This window comes from Uloborus diversus, chromosome 6, assembly GCF_026930045.1.
Source record: "Uloborus diversus isolate 005 chromosome 6, Udiv.v.3.1, whole genome shotgun sequence".
Taxonomy (NCBI): domain Eukaryota; kingdom Metazoa; phylum Arthropoda; class Arachnida; order Araneae; family Uloboridae; genus Uloborus; species Uloborus diversus.
Window position 1 is genome coordinate 14,192,891 of NC_072736.1, and position 25,496 is coordinate 14,218,386.

General features: G+C 34.2%; 1 protein-coding gene across 1 annotated transcript in view; it reads right to left on the reverse strand.

The window, feature by feature from the left end:
• LOC129224231 (protein bark beetle-like) overlaps positions 1-25,496 on the reverse strand; it is a 162,217-nt gene that overhangs the window by 38,717 nt on the left and 98,004 nt on the right. The window lies entirely within an intron of this gene.

The window sequence follows — 25,496 nt, forward strand, 5'->3', positions numbered from 1 at the left end:
TGTGAATTAAGTTGTGTTTTCCACAATAGAAGGGAGAGACAGTAGATACCTAGTGTGTACCCCCTCCACCCCCCTAAGAGAAAAATTGGTACGATGGGTTTGCTAATCATACATTTTCTACAAACAATACAAACACATCAAGAGTATCTTTTATTACACTAAAACAATTGTACTAACCCGTTTTAACTAAGCAAAGCAGATTGTAAAAAAAAAACTTTCAAGCAACTAATAAACAATGAAAATTGTAGTGTTCCAGAAATACAAAATGAAACTCCTTGAAGCAAAGTAAACAGAAAACTGAATTGAAGAAATTCAATGCATGGTTGTCAATTGGGGGGAGGGTCAGGTTTGCCCCTGGCTTTTAGTAACAGAATGGATTTGTGCATGCGTTATGCTTTTTCTATGTGGTATGTACTTGTATATACCTCCTCCCCCCCCCCCTCCAGAAAACATTGAAATGACAAGTCTCTGAACGTATCCAACTATATGAAACATATTTAAGCGCAACTTTCATAGAAAATATGGCTTGGAGGCTTGGAACGGTCTTCTTGCTTGAAGGAATCCCAAACCACATCATAGATGGTTACAAAACAGACATTTTTTTTCTATAAATCAAATCTTCTCAAGAGACTTTCTGGTCTTAATTAAAAAATCTTGTGTTAAATGAAGAGAATATCTCTCTCTATGATCTGGATGAACTTCTAAATACAATAACAAAACACTTGTCCTAAATAAACATCGCAGAAAAGTCTTTTTTAAAAAGTCACACTTCAAAATATATAAACAAGTAAATAATAATAATAATTCAACTCATGTCATGTCCGAAAGACACGTGTTCGATTTTGATTACAAAACAAACCAACAGTCACCTTCGTGCTCCCATTGGCTGCTGAGAATCTGAGAAATAACGTCACCAAACGACACAAAAAAAAAACTTTGGTAGTGCACGCGTCATGGAGTGGTCATGGTTCTATCTTTTTTAACACTTAAGAGTCCCAAAAATAGCTTTTCACTCAAGAACGCAAAAACTTCCAAACTTAGTAATGCGTTCAGCAAATCGTGGTCCGTGGGTAAAGTCCATTTTGAAAGCAGTCCGTTTAAGTTCATACTCATTTTAAGTAACATATTCACTGAAAATCATTTGATATCGTGTGAAAACATAAAAAGCTCCTCTTCTTCAATCGGCATTGTATATAAGGTGTTTCTGTAGAGATTGGCGTAGGGGGTTATTTGTCGAAATAGAAAGATGGGGCGCCGCAGATTGGGCTCTGGGAACATTGGGCGCCGAGCATTTTGTCCGCCGGGAACTTTGGGCGCGGAGCATTTTGGGTGCCAGGAACATTGGGCGCAGAGCATTTTAGGTCCCGGGAGCATTGGGTGCCGGGAAGATTGGGCACAATGTGCTCCGTGCTCGGCGTCTAAAATGCTCAGCGCCCAACGTCCTCGGCACCCAAAGCACACGACGCCCAAAGTTTCTGGCGCCCAAAATGCTCGGCTCCCAATCTTCTTAAGACCGGTTATTTATCGGTAACGATTGTGTGAAGATACGAAAGTACATTTACACCGATCTTCGAACAGGTCCCTTTATAAGCTTAAAATTTATTAATTGAATTGCTTCAGACACCATTATTGCGTCAATTAAATCAAAATTATGACTTTCTTTCATTGAACAAAATTAACCGAAAATATTCGTTATGATGATAGTCAGATATATGTATTAAAAAATTAATTTTTTTTACATAATAATTATTGGACCATATCATATAACGCAATCATAATAATAATTTGTTTATCATATTGAAATTGAACTTTCAACCACAGTATGACAGGTGAACACTTCATGGCTTAGTCTGAGGGCGTCGCACAAACAGCGTGTGCAGTCGGATGATCCGTGATGTTTGTAGTAACAGTTTCTTAACAAATAATAATAGCTACTTTATGAAAAATTGCTGCATGTAATCACTTTTGAATTTGGTTACAACTGATAGCATGCATGTAACAATCAGCGCCTGATTTACCATTACGTCCAGAAAGACCGGTTTAAAGGCTCCTAAAAATTATAGGTCAATTTACAAATTTTACCAAAAATATGACTTTTTTTTCTTATGGTGTTTAAAACCACACACAAGGACGATATATAAAGAGCATAGCAGTGTGGAGTTTAGCATAAAAATAGTCATTTTTTGCTATTGAGCCTTTCGTTTAGGTTGTTGAAAACCACTGAGTGCCCTAAACGTTTTTAGCAAATGTAATTACAGAGAAGGTGTGCGGTTGAGTACTTTCGCCGATTTGTAGTGTTCAAGGGTGGAGGGCCCTGCAAATGTTTTGGGCTACTATTCTGAAATTTCTAAATGGTTCAGGCACTGGTAATGTATTGGGCGGACCGCGGTAACTAACTTTCAGGCTGCGTGTAGTTCGCACATATCTGTAGATTGAGACTGATGAATATGGCTCGAAAAATGAGAGAAGGGGACGGCAAGATGACTAACATTCTAAAACAGGAAAATATGAATGAGGGAGTTCGACAAATACCTTCCACTGAGAGGTTATTCAACTCATTCCAAGCTTGACGGTCAGCGAAAGTTCCAAATAATTGGCTGAATAGATATTTATTTAATATTGCCATCGAGTCCCAATGATGTCAAATAAAAAGTGACAGAATAAAGGCTGGCCAAGCAAACAGAGGACGCAGAGAACAAACGAGAGAGCAGAGCACGGGTCACGGACGCCGACCTCCTGTCCTGCATTGTCCACTGAGGGAAAGCAGGCATGAGCAATTAAGCGAAAAATAGCTGAAGCAAGGGAAAGCTATTTTTCCAACAGCATTGACCTTGGATAATTACCGTCATTGACCTCAACGGGATATTGGACAGTCTGGGCGAAAAGGAAAGGGATTAGTCGCTGCGTCTTTGCTGATGGTACGTAACTTTTGGGGGTTGGCACAGGCGTCCAGACCTCTGAGTAAACCCCTTTTGAAATCACGAGAAGAGCCCTCCGAAACAGGGCTAATGAAAGACCATGTCAGAGCCTACTCGAAATCTGGCCCTTTGGAGGACCAGCATCTGAATTGGAGTAATATAAAATTTATGTTTTATTTGGGAAACGTGACCACACTGAAAAGGGGCCCGCCTTGGCTCTCGGTGGCACTACTGGGAAGGCCTCGGTCAATTTTCTTCATTATCACGTTACATGTCTTTAAACCTCGGCGCGATAATGTATCGGTGATCACTCTTGAATTATACAAAGCATTTCTCGTCAAAAAAAAAAAAAAAAAAAACAGCAACTAATAGCAGTGTCGGACCTTCGATTTTTCCAATCCAGGGCAAAACCTTGTAATTCCCACCCTAATTTATCTTCCTCAAAGTTTTTATATCGAGTTTCAAAGACAAAACATAGGAATAATGCAAATTTTACATCCCCCCAGAAGTTGCCGTTCGGGATAGGCACCGGCTTGCTCTCCCCTAGATCCAGGACTGAAATGGTATTCTAATTCTGTTGAAATTCGTTGGTGCGACGAATTGGCATATGATGAAAAAAATATTACTCAATAAAGTTCTTTCAAGAACGAAATTTAAAAAAAAAAAAAAGAAAAAGAAAAAAACTTTCGCAGTTTCCAAGATTCAAATAGGAAATAGTGAGTGATGAAAGAACTCTTTACCAGTAACGCACTGCGATATTAAAAAAACTCGGAAATGTAATAAATCATCGACATAATATTTGTGCTCCTCATAAGGAAATGAGCTTCAGCTTCCTCATTGGTTGGCACCTTAGAAGTAATTTAAAAAGAACTACGAATTTTTCTGTTCGATCGAAATTCAATAAATTATTAAACATGTAGGATGTAAAGAATTATTTTAGATTTTCATTAATGCTGATTACATCCCGGTGAAACAACTTTGTTTCCATTTTCCCGAAAACGACAATTAAACAAAATCATTTACTATTCAATTATTTTATTCTCATATTATTTTCTTCTATGGAATGACTAACCTGGTATGTGAGAAAACAATAAATCTTTTTCGACGTAAGACATATCAAATGACACATGCAGAAAAAAAAAAGTTTTGAGAATTTTACGGATACATATCCGTCACTGATTAAGGAAAGGTATACGAATAGGTTTAAAAGAAGTCTTTATTTGTGCACCGAATCAATAAATCAAACCTCACTGCTTGTAATTCATCTTTGTACTTAAATTCGTTCGATTGAAATGACAAAAAAAAAAAAAAAAAGGAACACCGATACAGAATTCAATGCTAAAAGGTGATACATTCAAACGTTAAGTTCCAAATAATTCCCAACGATAGCTTTGTGCCTTTCTTTGTTGCCATAGGGATAGCGGTCTATTTTGTTTTTTGTTTTTCCCTCTCCTTTTTTGTTTTCTTTTTTGTTAAAATTGGAAATATATTTTTTAAAATACTGTTTTTATTACTTTTGCTTAAAATAGATGATTTATTTATTTGTAATTAAATAATAACAGATTTTTTTAAAAATACCAGCAATTTTTGATAATGCACTCAAAAGGATAAAATAACTTTTCTGGTTCAGAAAGGACAATTTAAGAATTCCTGTAGTTTTCGAAAATTCCAAGAAAATGACACCACAAACGAAGAAAACTTCTAGTGTTGAAATATGCATATTTTTCTTATTCGGAAAGTTTTGTTTGAAATGACTAAAACCGCACTTTTCTTTGTTTGTGGTGTCTTTTTTTTTTTTTTTTTTTTTTTTTTTTTGGAATTTTCAAAAACTGCAGGAATGCTTAAATTGTCCTTTCTGAACCAGAAAAGTTATTTTGTCCTTTTGAGTGCGTTATGAAAAGTGCTTGGTATGTTTTAAAAAATTTGATATTTTATTCTTTTTAGTGTAAATGTATTTCAGAAATAAAATAATTTTACCCTCACAAAACTTCACCTTATTTTTTCATTAAATGCTCGGTACTAAAAGGGAAAAAAACTTATATACGTGTCTAAAACTTTAAGCAGTCGGCACTAAAATTTAATCTTTGTTCCTCTCTAGGATTTATGCTTGCTAATTTCATGCTTGCTTCAGAGAATGATTCCTGGATCAAAATTTTCATTATGATTGCTTTTAACATTATTGTTGCAAGGCAACAAAATTTGTAACAATGGGTTTTATATTTAAACATTTAATAGGGAAAGTACATGAAATTTGCTGTTTTCCATCCTAACTGAAACAATAATTTTATTTTAGAATTTTAATTTTTCAGCGCTAAGTTGTTCCTTAAGATTAAAGCAAATCATTTAGTGAAATCCCGAAGTCTCTAAGTGGTCTAGTTATAGAGATATAAGCAAAACCAGGCCTCAGATTTCTCCGTGACAATCAGGCCAAGTATAATAAAAGTGCTTAAAAATGTCAAAGAAGGAAGTTAAGAAAATGAAAATTGAAAATAGAGGAGTTGTGGTTTTAAGTTTGTGATAAAGAACAATTGAATACTTCCATGTTTCTCAATACTTATTAACCAGGGGTGCAGACCAGGGGCGTAGCTAAGGGGGGGGGTTAGGGGACAACCCCCCCCCCGAAATGTTTGTCAAAAAAAAAGGAAAGAGAGAAAGAAAGAAAGAAAAGAGAAGAGAAAGAAAAGAGAAGAGAAAAAAAAGAGAAGAGAAAAGAAAGAGATGAAAAAGAAAAAAAAAATCAAAACGACTTTTTTTTGTGAATAACAATGGTCAAAAGTTCACTTCGCTCCCCCCCCCCCCCAGTGTCATTGAAAATCAGCTCTATGAGTGACCCTCAAGCGTAAAGACGCCTCACTCCTCACTCTGTTGCGACATTTTTTTGATAATTGAGTGAAATTTCACACTTTGCTGTAGAAATGAGATTGATTAGTTAAATCCATGTATATGTTGCCTTTTTTTTGTCATAGATTCTGCAAATTGCTAAATATGTTTAATTTTATGAGCGGCGCAGTGGGAATATTACATACAGTTGAATCTATATTTCGAATTTCACAGGAAGGAAAAAATCGAGATAAAGAGGTTTTAAGATACGGGGCTTTGAGAAACTTTATAGAAATTTGTAATAGGATGCTGAAAATTCGAAATCGATACTAAAGACAATATGGGCTCTTAATCAAAATTCCTCTGTATTAGTTTTGTTAGGTCTTTATTCTGTTATTACATTATTAAGTGCTTTATTGCGAGTTTAAGGAATCATTTTGACGGTAAAAAAAAACTTTAAGCATATCTTTTTCAAGAAAAAGTCTTTTATTGCTTTTTGGTGCCTGATTTTTTTTCTTTTTCTTTTCTTTTTCTTTTTTTTTTTTTTTTTTTGATTAATTATTTATCCTCTTGAGGTTAGCAATTGCTGCAAATATAACCTGGCCAATAATCTAGGATTTTCCCTTTTTCTTTACTTGAAAAAATCTTAAACTTTCTTTTCACTCCTATCATCTCAGTTTTCTATAAGGAATCATAATTTTAAGAAAGAGAGCTACCAAAGAACAGTACTAAGCCAGATAACAGAGCAAAATGGCTTTTAACTTGAATGACCTTTAACCATGGACTTGAAATACTCATCCATAATGCAACTAATACTCAACCTGTGAATTTCACCCCTTTACTCTTCTTCCAACCAAGTGCTCGAAACGACTGTCCTTTTGTTAATCTTCCTAGAAAATTTCTCCCTTTTTTGCCCCCTCAGCCAGTTTCGAGTTGAAGAAAATGCTTTTGCTTACTGCTTTAAAGATCATTGGGCTTCGAATCCGAAAATGATAGCATAGCCAGAATTCGAGACATAAGGTTTTTGTTGGCGTTGTGCTGTCATAGTCCAAACGATCTTTGCTAACCAGAGTATCCACCGCAATCACATCGATTTGTCGAAAATGTCAGCCAGTATTTACTGCGTAATCTTTTAAAAACGTGCGGTCTGAACTATTTAGAATAGTATGATCTAAGTGAACGTTGTTGTATAATGAAGCGAGCAAAACCGATAACAAGCTTTTTAAAACCCAAAGAAAAAAATGTAAATGACGAAAATGGTTGCTCTAAAAAGAGAAAGTTAACGTCGTCTGAAGAAAACGAAGTACAGTCTGCTGAAGCAGCATTAATCCCATCGAACCCTTCTGAAGGAAATTTTATTTTAATTTAAAAGAAAAACTGCATAGCATTACAGGAATAAAATGTTCAAAAACGAAATGAATCTAGACTGTTCTGTATTATTTCTATTAATTTGGTTTGCATTAAAAAGTAGAAAATAAACAAGACTTCTGTTTATAACACTAGAAATTGCTGTTGCTCTCTCAAATAGATATTTATATAAATTCTAAAGTAGCTAATAAAATTTTAAATAAAAACTTGAGAGGAGAACAGATGGTATGCAGCTTTGTGCAAATAACTTTCTACCGCCTATATTTCTTCCTTGTTTTTTTAATTCAAATTTTATTAACTGCTTTAAAATTAGCATAAATGTAAATACATATAAAAAGCAACATATATATATAACGATATGAAAAGCCTTTTCATTTTTTATAGGTTATAATCAAGAAGTTTTTTTATTTTATTTCATGCTTTTAGTGCGAACAAAGTTAGTAAAAATAGTCTGACCACCGATGAGATTGAAAGTCAAACATCCAGTTTACAGGCGGAAATGGATGCATCTATTAGCTTTCAGGGATGCCAGCTTTTGTAGATGTGTGTTAGCCTCTAAATTAATCAGTCACACTGAAATGAACGGAACACGCTCATCAGATATTTGATTTTCCCCCTGATCTGGATAGACTGGTTTTGACAAGACCCGTTGCTAGAAAGTTTCACTTTAAATGAAATGGAGGAAAAAGAAAAAAAAAGTTAAATTTTCTAAAACATTAAAATAAATAAATAAAAATTCTTTGCTTTTGTTTTGTTTGACACAAGTATCGAACTTGGGGCACCCCATTCCAAAGTATGTAAGATTCACCTCCCTCTTATTATTTTTTTTAATACTAAAAAAAGTTTACACACACACACACAGTCACACACACACACACACACACACACACACACACACACACACATATATATATATATATATATATATATATATATATATATATATAATAAAAGAAGTAACCCCCCCCCCCGAAACTCGGGTCTAGCTACGCCCCTGGTGCAGACTGCACCATTGAAATAGTCTGACACAGTAGTGTAAGACTAAACTCGATTCCAGTGATGCCTAAGCTTTTTTTACCCGAGGACCACACGTCATATTGGAATGAACCTCACTGGCCAGAACACATATAAAATTTACATATCACATAGTCTACATATATCATCACATATAAATTTCATCTAAGTAACCAGAGAAAATTAAAGACATTAACAAACCAAGAATTGCTATCATTACCCCATCACATGCTTATTTTAAGGATACAAAGTTTTATACGTTTTTTTTAGAAACCAATTTCTGACTATTTGGCTTCAAATTTGCAACAGTCGTTCTCAATACCGAATGAAGATTATCGGTTGTTTTGGTTGGAAGGCTCCAAAACTTAGTTTTCAATTTATGACATCGAACACAGCGAGTCACACGGATCAGCTTCGCGAGCCGAGCACCAATACCATAACTTTTTTAAAATTAGCTGTACAAAAAATAATAATAACAAAATAATAACACAGACACAACTTCGGAAAAAATTCTATTATGCTCAGTGAAAAATTGCTTTTTTGAACGATTATTTCCTGGCCGAAGCAGATAGACCAATTTAAAGCATAACATAAATGATAAAATTAAAAAGGTTCGAACAAACAATAGCTTATTGATACGTGTAACGGGCTGCGCTCGCCTCTTAGCTGGGTTTCCATCGCTATTCTGAAGTAATTTGTACCAAATCCATCTTGTCTATCAAGAAGATTGAAAAAAAAAAAAAGAAGAAAAAGATAAACATTTTAGAATGTGTATAGGTACCATTGTTACATTCCAGCGGAAATAAATGAGAAACAAGAAGTTTCTGAGGCGGGGGGGGGGGGGGGGGGTTAAAGCAAGAATAAGGTCATAAACTAGTGTCGATTTGTGAAACTTTATTCTGTATACTAGTGGTATCCGCACGGCTTTGCCCGTAATAGAAAAATTAAAAGGTCTTTTGGTTCGCCTGTATATTTACAAATAATGTATGGTGGATTTTACGGTTCCACGTTATGATAATTTCGTATCTCGTCAATTGGCTTGTGCCCATGTTACGGTTCCACGTTATGATAATTTCGTAATTTACTCGTCCATCTTATGATAATTTTGTTCTTCAAATTGGAATAAAAAAAGAACCACATCGAATTTTCGAAAAATCGCTTCTAGGTGCACACCCCCATGCTACAAACTAAGTCTAGGCGCTAAGCGCGTCACAGAGATCCTGACTGACAGAGATCTGGACAGAGAGACTTTCAGCTTTATTATTAGTAAAGATTTCATATGCATACTCTGATGTCTTCGTGAAGAAAAAACTTTTTTATTTGATTGGAGGAAAAAACTAAATAACGTACTCCAAAGCAATTATGCTACATAAGAAAAGTTTACCAAAACCTAATTAGCACCAGTTCTTATCGAGGTACATCTGTACAGCGGCGGATTTCCGGGTTTTCGACCAGCCTCAATGCTTTTTTGGAGGTCGCGCAGAAATGAACAAAACCAGGGAAAATATTTTACATGTGCCATTTTTGGATCCTACACTTGCGACATGGTATACACCGCTGTCAATATACTGACTTCTTCTGGTCAATTCCTTGCATTGCTTCTTAAGATAAATCACTCATGACTGAGTTGTATAATAGGCCAAAGGATCTATTGATCCCACCTTGAAGCGCGATTGGTGCCAAAAATTAATTTCCAGAATCAATTCCAATCGGACACGTCTGAACAACAAACCTCATTCTTTCCGTTCTTCTGAGTAAAGAAAGCTCCCGAAAATCGTCCAAAAAAATTTCGAAACATTTTCCAATATTTTCTTTTTTATACTTCATTTTCGAAAAAGTAGTACCACTTAGTCAGACGATCGTAGTAAGAAAAATGTTGATGGTTTCTTACACCTCATCAACCCTCTTCCAGGTATCCAAGTTTTCAAAATCCGCTAAATGCGGTGCATAAATGGTGTCAATTGCATACAAAAGAGGTGGCCTTCCTAACTCGATGAAACCACAAGTGACATTCGTGACAAAAACCAGCACAAAAGAACTCTCTTTTGAAGGTTAAAATGCGACAACAACTTCATTACAAGAAATTCCATGCTTTGCGCAATTATAATGTCTCATTGGAAAATTAAAATAAAACCACGGAATTCCGGTTTTGGCCGTTCCACTAGTTGAGAATAATACGCATTGTTATGACAGTCAATTCATGTAATTGTTGATAAGCTGTTCTAATTTAATAACGCTTTCACACAAAAAAGTCGAAAAAACTTTTAGCTGAGATAAAATATATTAACTTGCCAACCGGGGTGATATTGTAGAGGTATAGTAATGTTAAAAATGTTCAACGCGAGTTGTAATGTTTTATGTTTGGAATGAAACATACAAATTTTTATTTTTCTGTGATGGTTACTACTTGTTGTGCGATTTTTTTTATAAATATTGTACTTTATTTACTTTAAAAAAGAAAAAAAAAAACATAAGTATTCAAACTTCAAATTATATTGACTTAGTAACACTGCGACAGTGCCTTTGGCGCTCTTTAGTGTTGAAGACTAATAAACTGATGTAACTGAGAATTATTTTTTCTTTTAAGTGTTTCTGATTGTCTTTTTGTGAATAAAATGTATGTCTAACGTTATTGATCGATTACTATTCGTTACGTATGTTTTCTTTCCTAATAATAAAGCTGAAAGTCTCTCTGGATGTCAGGAGGATGTCCTGGATGTCAGGAGGATATCTGGATGTCCGGAGGACGTCTGGATCTCTGTGACGCGCATAGCGCCTATACCGTTCGGCCGATTTTCATGAAATTTGGCACAAAGTTAGTTTGTAGCATGGGGGTGTGCACCTCGAAGCGATTTTTCGAAAATTCGATGTGGTTCTTTTTCTATTCCAATTTTAAGAACAAAACTATCATAAGATGGACGAGTAAATTACGAAATTATCATATTGTGGAACCGTAACATGATGGGCACAAGCCAATTGGCGAGATACGAAAATATCATAACTTGGAACCGTAGCATGGGTTCAAGCCAATTGGCGAGAAAATTCACCATACATTATTTGTAAATATACAAGCGAACCAAAAGACCTTTTAATTTTTCTATTACGGGCAAAGCCGTGCGGGTACCACTAATTCTTAATAAATCTTATCTTATCCTAAATATGAATTTAATTCAGCCGATGCGAGGTAGCAGCAGTAGGGTAGTGTACTAAAAAATTCCATTTCCTCTCGCGAAGTTATTTTTAGCCCTGTATAAACAACTCAGTGAAATTTAACTTAAAAAGCTTCTCTTAGCCTCCAAGACACAAAAGTGACTTCTAAAAACAAATCGTAAAACAAAAAGAAACGCAAGTCAACCCTGGCAGTTGGTTTGGTTTTCCGAAAACATATCTTTTATTTAAATAGATGTTATTTATGAATCGTTGATCATAAACACCTGTTCAGCTTGACCCTTCAGTGCATAAAGGCAGGTATGCTACAGGTGTTTCCGCGTTTTTTCTTCTTTATGTTACGATAGCTTGAGCAACGTAATAGTTTTCTCTTTACAAGCTGCCAATTTACGACGAAACAAGTCAAATAATCATAATAATCTTTAGGAAATTAATTCGTTCAATAAAATGATTATGTTTATTGTATTTTTCTAAAATAGTGATTGGTCTAAAACTTGTGTTCTTACTAATAGTACCTAATTAACAGGGGCGGAAACAGAAATAGTTTTTGGAGAGGGCACCGGAGAGTAAAAAAGGACTTAATCCTTCATAATATTTTTTACATCGAAGTTTTCATAGGATTCTCTTAAAATATTTTTTGACTATCTCTTAAAGCCAATTAAACTATTTTAAATTCGGAAATATTATGTACTTACCTGCATTTATGCCGAAAGCGGAAGTTAAATATCTTTTTCAGCATTTTAAGTCAAATAATAAACGCAATGTAGAATTTCAATCAAATGTTATAATAATGATTATAACACGAGGACTAATTAATTAATAGGGTGGTTCGAAAAAATCGATTTCTTTATTACAGAATCGCGTTACCGCTCAAAAGTTGTGGTTTGGTATCAGGGCCGAATTTAGGGGAGGGCAGGCGGGGCTACTGCCCCAGAGCCTTCACAACAAAGGGGCTCCCACAATAAATTTTTTACAAAATATCCTAACTTTCACTGGTCAGTTAATTTTACGTTTTTTCTCCCAGACATTTTGTTTTGTTTTTTTAAATTTCTACAAAGAATGTTTGGACAAAAATAATATTATTACCGATATATCAGAAAGCCCTGATTGCAAGTATCCATTTACTATCAATTTTTTATTTGATCGATCATTTCAGTGGCAATATATATTTTTTTCATTCATTTACTTTGTAATTTGTACCTATGAGTCAAAGAGAAATAAAGTAAGTAAAAAAAAATCCGGAAAATGGTTAACTTTGCAGGTTATCCTTACAACTTCTCGCTTCTTGAGCTCAAAAATGTAAGAATTATTTGACGAAATGACTTGAATGGAAATTTTTTTAACGAAAATATCTATTGAACACGTCGATTTTCTCCCGCTTCCCCCCTTTTTCTTTGACATTTTTTAATAGTAACGAAGAATTCGGAATTAATCATTAAAAATCTGTCATAATTTTCTATTGGCAATAGATTGCATGGGGCGCTCTTAAAAAAAAAAAAAAAAGATTTAGCCCTTTAAGTTGGTGAAACCCCTATAATATATCAAAGTATCGGATATTTTCGAAAATATGATGATCTTTTCGAACCCTGATTAGGGGCCTCCACTCCTTCGTTGCCCCGGGGCCTCCACACTTCTAAATCCGGCCCTGTTTGGTATACTCAATTGGGGAAATATAATTAAGAAAATATTCTAAGTTGGCATCTTCAGTTCGCGCATGCGGCTGAAAGTTCGAAAAAATATGCTGAAAATTGAATTTTTCAAAAAATAATAAAATCAGTTTTTTTGTATTTTTTCATAATGCAACAGCCATAAATTGTTAGAATATAGCGTAGTTTGAACCTTAAAAAATATTTTATAGCTTTTATGTAAGCTCTTTCGCTTGCACATACGCGTTAAATCGGGCTAAAACCTCCTGCCCAATTCACCTGAAGGAGAGTAATTCTCCTGGTATTCCTCTGTGTATTAATGTTTTTCCGCACACAGACCAAATAAATTTCAGCGGAGGTAATCCCATCATAAATCAACTTGCAATAAAACTTCTAGAAATTACCAGTTCCAGTTCACGCCCTAAAATCATGGCCAATAAAATAAAAAGTTCGACTTTCTCCCTCTCAAAACCAAATTTCAGATGTCAGTCCCAACTTGTGCATATATCACTCTCTGCAAAAGAAGAATATCGGACATGTGCATTAAGTTATGAAATATGAGAATTAAAAAAAAAAAAAAAAACGGCAGACAAAACTACATCAAATTTGGGGATAAAAACATGTTCTTCCCAGTCAGTATCATGATTAAACTTGTAACGCACGTGAAGGCTTGAATGCTCAGACACGATGTAATTTCGAAATGCACCAACCATGTCCATTGTCCATCAGTAGATGAAAATAGGAGTGGACTTTTTTTTTTTTTTTCTTTGCTTTAATGGCGTTGACGATTTCGTTCTGAGTGGTGCTGACGGTTAAAATAATTGTTTTCTCTACCCCATTTTCTACCTTCGTTTCAACGCGTGCTGCCAGAAATCAATCATCCGAAAATTGCTTTTGTTTCGAATTGTGGCAAAAAGAAGGATGAAAATTGCAGTAATTTGAACCAGATAACCAGGGGTGCCCTCCTCCCCCCAAGTTCAGTGGCGTGAATTCCCCCTCCCCCCCATAAAAAAATTTCTTAACCCTCTTTCCTTTTTTCATTTTTAGTTCTATTTTTATTTAAAAATTATTTTTATTTGTTTATTTATTTATTTTTAATTATTATTATTATTTTATAAGAAAAGTTCTCTGCTACGTCAATGACACACACTCTCACACACAAACTAAATGAATAAATGAAATAAAATATAAATAAAATAATATAAAATAAAACAAATTATTAAAATTCGAAATTCATCAATGAACAAATTTAAACAAGAAAAAAATCCCCCCCCCACCAAAAATTTAGATGGCATAGTTTGGGCCATGACCCCCCCCCCTCTGTGGGTACCCCTGATTTTAACAGAAAACTTGTATATTTTTAATTGATGTTCATGATTACCCCGCACGAACTGAGTAATATATAATTCATGAGGGCATTTTTTGAAACAATAATGTAAGTTCTGAAATTATTATAACAAAACCTTTCATAAACGTACATGTAACCGTCCCTCATAATCGGAGCTGAAGCAGAATTGCAAGCAAGTACCGAACAGATCGTTATGGCAAAGATCAGAGAGTGTAAACCCTTGCAACTACAGGCTCTGGAAGCTGTAACGAACAGTTCGGTATTTGCTTGAAAACACTTTTGTTTTTCGAATTTTTTCTTTTTTGTTGGAGTTTTACGTCATCTTTCTGTTTTATTGATCACATCAATAAACTAACGATTAGCACTCAACTCCTTATAATTGATAGTTTGAAATTTTGTACGAAAAGGAAATAGCAGATAAAAATAATATATTAGGGGTTTTTTTTTTTTTTTGGCACACTATTGTTAAGAATTATGCTTTCAATTCTGGAGTTTGAGAAAGTTTCCTTTTTGGAATTCTGATTGTTCGAAGCAGCTTGGGTTTGGTGTCAAAGTGTACACCAGTCATGCATATTTACAACGGAGTGAAAAAAATTCCCTAACGCTCCTATAAATAACGAGCCAAATCAAATGTTTAATGGTATAATGATACCAAATACGATGTTTTATTGGTTTTTCAGAGCAATCATGTTACTTTGATCGGTCCAGATTTTTGATGAAAATTGTACTGATTTTTATTTCCTTTTACAAAAAAAGAAGTATTGTATTCGCGAAAAAATTTTCAATCAAAAATCGTCCTTAATTTCCTTTTTTTTTCACCCCTGAATGAATGTTAAGTTTTTTATTCGACCCGACCACACGTGGATATATGTCTAGGAACCTACAGACACCCGAAATATCCATTTTGACGATCGCTGAGTTAATTACAACGAATTTTCTCGTGACGTCCGTATGTGTGTATGTATCTCGCATAACTCAAAAACGGTATATCCTAGAAAGTTGAAATTTGGAACGTAGACTCTTAGTGGGGCCTAGCTGTGCACCTTTCCTTTTGGTTGCATTCGGATGTTCCTAAGAGGGTCTTTTGCCTCTTTTTAAGTGGAAATCATTGTTAATTTCGATGTAAACTCAAGTGGTGTTATAATTTGTTGGACACTTGGCGATATATTGCCAGTCTTTTGATCGCCAAGTTTTGTCGCCAACCTGGCGACAAATTTGGAGACCTTTTTTTTAAATTATTTTTTTTTTAATTTTAAATTTGGTTTCAATTTGGCCACTGTTGGTGATATTTAGAGAGTAAACAATTGAATCACATTAAAAATTGCCAATAATGGGGAAATGACATTAAATTGGAGTAAAAGGAAGTCATGTGATGCACACATCAGCTCGTTTATTAAAGTTTTCTGGTCACCCGAGTTACCCTTAAATCAAGAGTCAGGCGATTGAGGGAGGATAACGCACACCCTTTATTGAGTACACCTAATTTGATTTTGAATGTAATAAACTAATTAAAACCGTATTTCGCAATAATTTCCGACATGGTGTTTAATTTTTGAGGGCCCCAAAGGTGGGCCTCATAAGTTCAATGGCAAATCAGGCTCTGGGCTCAGGCACATCGTTTTGAATTTTTCCAAGAATGGGGGGGGGAGCAAAGAGTGTATTCTCAATGCAAATTGTATCAGAAAAGAGCAAAACCCCCTCGCTCACTTTTTGCAAAAAAAATTTCAAAGCCAGGGGGGGATTGAGTCACCCCCCCCCTCCCGCCCTAAATGACGAGCCTGCCAGGGCTCTGGGCTCTAGGTTAGACAAAAACAAACTCTCCCAACAAAAATCTCACGCTGAAGGCTGATCGCGCACGCGCTTCAAACGTTCAAACTCGCAATCGAATTCTGGTCATATCCTCACTTTCGCCTCACGTGTCCCAATTCCTTCTCTCGCAACTTCACAACCGGGGGCTGGTGCAGAACGCTTTCAGCCGAATGTTGACCTTTGACTTCCCCTTTCATTCGACGGGTAGAAAAAGGTAGAAAAAACATTAGCGCAGTCCATGAATATACAGCGGGCATGAAAGACGGGCGTTGTTCGGTTACTGCTACACACAGCCCCGCTTTATCGTCTGCTTAGTAATGTGCTTAAATTTCTCCTCCCAAGTTTTGATTTGAGAGTTTCATTTATTCTTTTGATTCGAACGTGAGGTTGTGTATAGTGTTCGATGCGAGCTGAAGCAAAAGATCAATTGTTATACATCAACTACAATCAAATGGGGAATCTGAAAAGAGCACAGTGGAATCTGAGAGAGCACAACGAACAGAAAGCTACTTTTTTCATGCGGTTTGATTAACGGTATAGAAAATAGAAGGGGGGGAGGGATCCAAACTGAGCGATACCGCCCTCATCCTTAAAACACTACAGACTCCTCCTAAAAAATGGGAAAAAAAAACCCTTACAACACCCACAAAAATTTCAAAGTCGCAGTATGCTCTATGATCTCTCCTCCCTTCCGTGGTGGGCACCCCTGAACAGATATCGCGTTTGTTTACTAGATTCGGATTCTTAAATTCTTTTTTAGGCTCTTGGCCAGGCAAAAGCATAAGGGGCAACGCAAGCCTTAAAGAAAAACTTGATGAAACTGAAAAACAAATTAAAAGGAAAAATGACAATGCCAATACAATGAGAAAAAAATCAACTTCCCTTTGATCCCAGACTGATTACTTACTTATATTATCGTCTAAATCAGTGATCGAGTAACGCTCTGACGTCACCAACAATGAAACTCGCGCCATAGCATGCGTAACGCCATTATTTCATTGTTGAAGCACCGAAAATTCAGTAAGTTATTTTTTTCTGGTAATATTTTTTGGCAATGTTTGACACTCAGAGAAAGGCGGGTCATTTCAATCAAATCGCCTAATGCCATGAGCCGTCATGTCTGGGATTTTATCCAGAATTTTTTTACAAATAGATATCTATGGGAAAGGCCCAAATTATTTGTTTTAGATTTTTTGAATAAAAACTATGGTTTGGAGAATTTTTTCAAAAATTCGATTCTTGATCATTTTTCGGAGTCACTGTTTTGGTATGAATTTAAAAAATCTCTCCAATTCCTTTATTTTTCAACTAATTAACCTGAATTTGGAATCAATTTCAAGCCAGTACTTTTATCTTTCAGTGTGAATGACAGAAAGAATCTATTTATAGTTGGGTGTTGCCACTCTTTATCTAAAATAAGTTTTTATGCTTTTTCAATGAGGATTTTAAATAAGTCATATCTCCGGAGTACCTACTACGATCTGCATCAATTTTTTTTTTTTAGCGTATTTAAATCAATATCTTGCTCTGTAGAAATTTTAAATAAAAAAATTGAGTTTTTTTTTGAAGAAAATACAAGTTTTCTATTACTTTAAATCCCTTTTAAGCTTAAAAAAGGCCAAAAACTCTTAAGAACAATTAATACTGGACTGTCAAAGGATTTGTATCAATAGTTAATCGCTAAAAAATTGTTTACTTTGGAAAAGAATTGTGCAAAAACCTCCGTTTCAAAATTAATCCGCAAAAAACACTTTTGATTAAAAGTGTACTAAATATTAAGAATAATAATTTGAAGAATAGTGTAAAGAAATGTTTCAAATGGCATTTTTAGTCTTTTTTTTTTCTTTTGACAGTAAAATAATAATAATAAAAAAAAATACTATTGAAAAGTTTTCATAGCTTAACCTTGCTCGGATTACGTACAAACCATGAATCTAGAAGAAGTGCAGGATAATTCTCTTTCTTTTGATTGTGAAACATATTTATTTGTGAAAGATTATATATATATATATATATATATATATATATATATATATATATATATATATATATATATATATATATATATATATATATATATATATGTTATATTGCATAACTAGTGATTTAATACCCATTGCAGTTAAAACTAATTCTGAAGTGCAAATATATAAAAATACTAGTGGTACCCGCAAGGCTTTGCACGTAATAGAAAAATTAAAAGGTCTTTTGTCCGCCTGTATATCTACAAATAATGTATAGTGAATTTTCTCGCCAATTGGCTTGTACCCATGTTACGGTTCTACGTGATGATAATTTCATATCCCGCCAATTGGCTTGTGCCCATGTTACGGTTCCATGTTATGATAATTTCGTAATTTACTCGTCCATCTTGTGATAATTTTGTTCTTAAAATTGCAATAGAAAAAGAACCACATCGATTTTTCGAAAACTCGCTTCGAGGTGCACACCCTCATGCTACAAACTAACTTTGTGCCAAATTTCATGAAAATCGGCGAACGGTCGAGGCGTTATGCGCGTCACAGAGACCCTGACAGACACAGATCCGGACAGAGATCCTGACTGACAGAGAGACTTTCAGTTTTATTATTAGTAAAGATAAAGATAAAGACAAAGATTCAGAATATCAGCTTCAAAATATGGGAAATGACCTATACAAAGCAAAAGCTCAGTTCCCAAGGTATGCGTTACAGGTTACAATGTTCTTCTACTGTATAGTATTTTACTGCCGTGGTTAAACCATTAAAGTAAGTTTCCACAAATCTATTTGTATTAATTACAAACAGAAGATTCCGTTGATACGTTTTTAAAGACAGAAAACAAGCCGAGTGTCTTGGAACACAAAGTAACACAAAACAGAGATGTGTACATTGTTTATCAGACTACCGAACGTTTGTTTTGCAAATGTCAAATGCATAAATATACTAATGGAAGAATACAACAGCAAGCGATGCGGAGATAACACTTGTGATGGGGCTCATTAAAAGGAACAGGTTACATGAAAACGAAAAGTTGAAAAGACTGACATGGAAATAAGAGGTGATTAAGAGGAGTAACAAAAACTCCAAGACAAACAATCGTACTTTAAAAGCAGAGTATAAGAAAATTAAGATACAAGATGAGAAACAAAGAGATAGAAAATAAAAAATAAAATTTTTGAAAGGTGATTTGCCTGGCATAATAGGAATGGTCGAAGAAATAGCCGCTGCATTAAATCGGGATAAAATCGCTTTTTTGGAGTCCATAGCAAACTGGCAGAAAACATACATGTATTTGAATAGCTGATTGCTTTATACTTTTTAGCCGTAACTTTCAATGTATGATGCATTGAATTGCATTTTTAAAATCTAATTACAATCCGATTATTTTATTCAGCTAAATAACAAGCTCATATAGAAATAATCTTTACTAATAATAAAGCGGAAAGTCTGTCTGTCAGAGTCTCTGTAAGGATCTCTGTGACGCGCATAGCGCCTATATAGACCGTTCTGCCGATTTTTATGAAATTTGGCACAAAGTTAGTTTGTAGCATGGGGGTGTGCACCTCGAAGCGATTTTTCGAAAATTCGATGTGGTTCTTTTTCTATTCCAATTTTAAGAACAAAATTATCATAAGATGAACGAGTAAATTACGAAATTATCATAACGTGGAACCGTAACATGGGCATAAGTCAATTGGCGAGATACGAAATCATCATAGCGTGAAACCGTAACATGGGTATAAGCCAATCGGCGAGAAAATTCACCATACATTATTTGTAAATATACAGACAAACCAAAAAATCTTTTAATTTTTCTTTTACGGGCAAAGCCGTGCGGGTACTACTAGTGTTATCATAAACCGCTATGTACAGAATATTTAATGCAATATTTATTTTCGTAAAGATTGGCAATGAAAAACCACTTGCTTTAAGGTTTGAAAAGGGAAGAACAACCCCTTCGCTAATGTAAGAGAACGAAGCTATGCAGGAATATTGGCAAAACCATGGGGTTGCTCCTTTACTCGAGATCTTTGGGAAATTATAAATTGGTTTGAATAGCTTGAGTAAACATCGTTCTTCCTAGATTAGCACACTGAAAAGATTCCTGAAGTTTATCTTTGACATACACTCCACAATGTATCTTATCATCTAACGGAAAAAGCCTGAAAATGCTAAGATTGGGAATTTGGCTATAAAATAAGGGTTCACAGCCATTACTCTAATAAAACGCAGGTTACACCTACAACTAAACTGAAAGAGTGAATAAAGTATCATTTATTACTTCTGTTTTCCTGGATATTTCAACAATCTTATATATATATATATATATATATATATATATATATATATATATATATATATATATATATATATATATATATATATATATATATATATATATATATATATATATTTTAAAGCCATAACAACTGATATTTTACTAGATAAAAATTTAGACATTAATACAAATACAACAAACGGACAAGATATTTAAATTTGTGGATTTGTTCATCCTTCTTTGTAAGGATATCAGAAAAAGTTGCACTGCACGATACAGGGGGTGTAAAATGTTTGAAGGGTCAAAAAAAAAAAAAAAAAAAACTGACTTTACAGACCAAAATTTATAAAATACTGACCAATACTGACTATATACGGACCAAATATTAAAAAAGCAACAAACTTTGGTGTAGCAAAAATGAGTATCCTACCTAACGGAATAGAGACTAGCTTTGTTTGTAATGTGCAGTAACATCATGTAAAGCTAATTTGGTACAAATTTTGAATGAAAGTTGAGTTTAACTCATATATTTAATGAGTAATGAATAAAAATTTACTAAAACTAGGAAAATAAATTAAAAGATCTTGCAACTGTTTAAAACATTATTAAGTGATTAAGAGCAGTTTTTCATTCCTTTTTTTCCCCTTGAAAACTCACTGGAAAACAACTTAAGGAAAAATTCTGAAATAAGGAAGTACAAAGTGAAAAAAAAAAGTATAAATACATTTAAGCCTGTTACTTTTTAGTTTGAAAAATCTTTTAGCAAAGCAAAGAACACATTGTTTTAATAACTAGTAAGCAAATATTTTTCTACGTACAGAAACTACACCCTGTCTCAAAACTATAGACACAAGCATAAAATACAATTCACAGAATCGACATGAAAGGAGGGACGTTTATCGCATATGTGTATAATAATAAACAGTATGTGAAGCACAAGTTAGGATAATTTATTTTAAAACGAGCTGATGTGTGCATCACATGACTTCCTTTTACTTCAATTTAATGTCATTTTCCCATTACTGGCATTTTCAATAGTTTGCTCTCTAAATATCACCAACAGTGGCCAAATTAAAACAGATTTTTAAAAAAAATCGCCAAATTTGTCGCCAAGTTTGCGACAAAACTAGGCGACCAAAAGACTGGCGATATATCGCCGAGTGTCCGCCAAATTATAACGCCACTTGAGTTTACATCGAAATTAACAATGATTTCCCCTCAAAAGGGGGCAAAAGACCCCTTTAAAAACACCCGAATGCAACCAAAAGGGGAGGTGCACAACTAGACCCCACTAGGATTCTACGTACCAAATTTCAACTTTCTGCGACTTACCGTTCTTGAGTTATGCGACATACATACATACGTATATTCAGACGTCACGAGACAATTCGTTGTAATTAACTCGGGAATTCGTCATTATGGATATTTCGCGTGTCTATACGTTCTTAGGCACTTATCCACGTGTGGTCGAATCGAAAAAAAAAAAAAAACTCAATATTCATTCGAGGGTGAGTAAAAAGGAAATTAATGTCGATTTTTGAGTGAAAATTTTTTCGCGAATGCAATACTTCCTTTTTTGTAAAAGGAAGTAAAACACGATGTGTTATTTTTTTTTTAACTAGAAAATAGGGTGTCCCGTGATTACAACTTTTTAATTTATAAATTATATTCAAGGTTGAGAAATATTGAGTTATATTGGCTTCGAATTTCATATAATTTTAGAGCTAGATGTTGCACACGTTTTACGTTGGGTTTATAAGTTTGAACTAACAATAGATATTATTCATGTTGAACTACAGATTTGTTGAGTTAGACTCATCAAGAGGCGCTTTGTCTTGATGAAATACACTTTGGTCCTCCCAGCAAATCCAATATTGGAAAAAATGGTCCTCTAATACTTGCAACAAATCGCCAAAAATGAAAATCAATGAAATCCAAAACCGCAACAAAACTCTAAGTTTAAACTGGGTAAAGAAAATGAAGTCTTATGAAGACAAATGGCTGTCAACAATATTCAGTACCGAGACAAAGTGCAACATGGATGGATCTGATGAAAAAAAGTTCACTGGCATGATTTAAGAAGTAAACGAAAAAGTTTTTCTAGTAGACAACCAAGATGGAGGACCAGGATCGGTATTGACTTCAGATGCATTTGGATAAAATAGACAAGCATTTTTAGTAATCTGTGGCAAGAAAATGAACTTTCACGACTATCAGCAAATACTAGAGGGCCATTTCACTCTAATGTAGGATTTCCTGGGAGGACTATTCTCTGTATTTCAGAAAGATAAAGTGCCTATTTATGTGCCTAACAAGCACAACAAATATGTAGTACAAATCAGGGTTGGCAAAAACCCGGGTTTTTTTAAAAAAAGCCCATGGACCCAGGGTTTTTTGGGTTTTTTTAAATAAAACCCAAAAAACCCAACTAAAGCTGGGTTATTTAAAAGATACGTGGGTTTTTTGTCTTTTTTTAGGGGAAAGATGGGGTACTCGTAGCATATTGCAGCATAAGTATATGGACAAAGCACAAAAATTGTCTTGATAAAAAAAGCTGGAAAATTCAGCGTTTTCTGAAGAAAGGTATAAAAGAACACAAAATTCAAGAATGGTGAAGTTTCAGATTTTTTTAGTTTCCATAATTGCCAACAGTTAAGGCAAAGTTACTTCTTGAGTGATAAAATCTATTGTTTATTTGTTCGTTTCTAATTTCGACATTTTTTTTTTGTATTTTACTTTATTGTATTTCATTTTGCTATGCAAAACTACTGTAGAACCTCAAGTAGTTTAAATCCCTTTTTACTGAATTCCATCTTAATCAAGACATTTCTTTGAATTTTATTGTTGCCTGTTTTTCTATTTCTGTGTACAGAGTAAGAAATATTAAACTTTTTCGTAAGATAATGAAAATACTGTACATCCTATTCCGTTTTCTGTCCGACCATTTGTAAAACCTGTTAATTTCTAAAAAATATACCTTGTTTATTCGAGTTTTGTGACGTGTTGGTTTGCAGAAAATAATTCACATGAGAGCCTTTTAGCTAAAGTAGTATCCTCTGTATACAATCTACAAATATTGAGAAAATCTGACGTGACAGGACTTAGTCAAGATAATTTGAGTTCGTTATTGACCAGTTGAAGGAAAAAAGTTAAATATATTTATTTAAAATCTTTGAAGCATTTTTTAATGCCATTAAGAGTTAAGAAATACTATTAAAGTTCAAAATTCATTTTTTATGTCCATTACCTATTGTGAAGAAGAAATAAAAAAGAAGCTTAAATTGTAAAAGTATTTAAATTAATTATTTAAAAAAAAAAGTTCTCAGAAAATTTAAAAAAACCCATAAGTGGGCTAAATAATGGGTTTTTTTAAATGGGTTTTTTCAAAAAAACCCATTGGGTCCAACCCAATTGGGTCCAATCCGGCCAACCCTGGTACAAATACAAATACAAAAGTGACGACCAGCAACAGGCTCTGGGCCCAGCTAGACTGGTCCTAGTCAATTTACAATACCCAGTGAAGATCAATGGCCCTCTTAAAACTAACTACTCCCTTGCTTATTACCACCTCTTCCGGTAAGCTGTTCCAAAGTTCCACTAACCTGCTATAATAATTATTTTTCCTAATATCCATGTTAGCCTGAGATTTAAATAGCTTAAAACAATGACTCCTTGTCCTGTTTTCAGTGCTAAACTTCAGTCCCGTAACATCTTTCATTTTAATAAATTTAAACAACTGAATCAAGTCCCCTCGGTCTCTTCTTTGCTCAAGACTGTACATTTTTAGCCTTCTGAGCCTGGAATCATAATCTAAGTGGGAAAGTCCATTTATTAGCCTTGCAGCCCGCCTTTGAACCCTTTCCAACACATTAATGTCTTTCTTAAAATAAGGAGACCAAAACTGAACAGCATACTCCAAATGAGGTCTTACCAAACTTCTATATAAGGACAGAAGAACTTCTTTAGATTTGTTTGAAATAGATCTATTAATAAACCCAAGCATCTTATTAGCTTTGTTACTAACTATGCTGCACTGTTGGCTGAACTTCAAATCCTGACTTATTAAGACGCCCAGATCAGTAACTTTTTCTGCTTGACTAATGACTGAACCTTGCAAATAATAACTTGTACACTTACTTCCATGCCCTAAATGTAGCACTTGACATTTCCCAACATTAACAGCCATACCCCATTTACAACATGAATAATATTAATGTCGTGAACTGGCTATCGCTTAGTCCAGACTTAAATAAAATGGAAAAATGTGTGGGAACATCTAGCAAGAAAATGATATGAAAATGGGAGCCAATATTTTTTGACCAATGACCTTAAATGAGCGATAGAGCAAGCATGGAACCGTTATGGACTCCCTCTCCCCATAGGTAATATAAAACTTGATACTTTCGATGGAAAACAACGTGTTTGAAGTAATTTAGAAGTAACAGAATCACAAGTTCATATTAACATTTGTATCTGTGTTTTCAAAGCTTAAATAAAATTTATTAATTAAAAAGTGTATAATTGTGGGATTGTTTTCTTTTCTGTTTTTCTAAATAAAATCAACATGATGTTTTTTCAAATAAATTAACCTTAACTTGGGCTTAATGTACTGCTTATTACTATACATTACACATACGAAATAAAAATCCTCCCATTTATATTTTTACTGTGAATTATATATTTTATGCTTGTGTCTATACTTTTAGGACAGGGAGTAAGTTTACATATACTGTAAGAACTTACGATGGAAGTTAAAGACAACAAATAAAAATAACAATTTAACCATAACAATTTTTTAGGCACCTCAAAATTGTGCACAAATGTAGCTCTCAAGTATACCTTATGGCTCATCCATATTATCTTCATCTTACCTAAAACTTTGGACAAAAAGAGGAACATTTTTCGACGAACATAACCAATTTCAAAGGAGAAAAAAAAAAGCTAGGTTTGCCATTAAACTAGATTATCCCAACCCAATAAAAAAAACAGCAAACGATTTTTATCAAGGAAAAAAGACTACCAGGTTAGCGAAATTGGGTTGCTGTTGGCAATTTATTGCTTTTAAGGCATTTTTTCAAGTTTAAGAGAAAATGAAAAAAAAAAAAGTTAGTGAATTTCTTCTTAAAATTAATTATTTGGTAAATT